This window comes from Penaeus monodon, chromosome 33 (assembly GCF_015228065.2).
Source record: "Penaeus monodon isolate SGIC_2016 chromosome 33, NSTDA_Pmon_1, whole genome shotgun sequence".
Lineage (NCBI taxonomy): Eukaryota > Metazoa > Arthropoda > Malacostraca > Decapoda > Penaeidae > Penaeus > Penaeus monodon.
Window position 1 is genome coordinate 35,268,695 of NC_051418.1, and position 352 is coordinate 35,269,046.

Sequence of the window (352 nt, forward strand, 5' to 3'; positions counted from 1 at the left end):
GCTGAAATAAAATCACAACGTATAAGGGAAAAATAATACACTAAGTATACGAGGAAAAAAAGATGAAATAAAATCAGAGATGTGCAGAGAGCCAAGGGACCTAGAATATAAAATGAATAACAAAAATAAATTTAAAAAAATCAATAAGAAGATGAAACAAAAGGAAGAAAATAATACACAAAATATACGAGGAAAAAAAAAATGAAAATAAAAAGATGAAATTAAATCACACCGTAAAAAGAAGGAAATAATGCATACGAGGAAAATTGAATTCAGCGAAAAATAAGAAAAACATAATTGAACAAAATGTAAAAAAAGTGCATCAAATTCATTATGAAATTATAATTAAACA

The 352-nt window shown here is 24.4% G+C and overlaps 1 protein-coding gene across 1 annotated transcript in view; it reads right to left on the reverse strand.

Annotated features, from left to right (window-relative positions):
- LOC119594427 (carbohydrate sulfotransferase 11-like) overlaps positions 1-352 on the reverse strand; it is a gene marked incomplete at its 5' end in the record, with an annotated part of 6,664 nt that overhangs the window by 591 nt on the left and 5,721 nt on the right.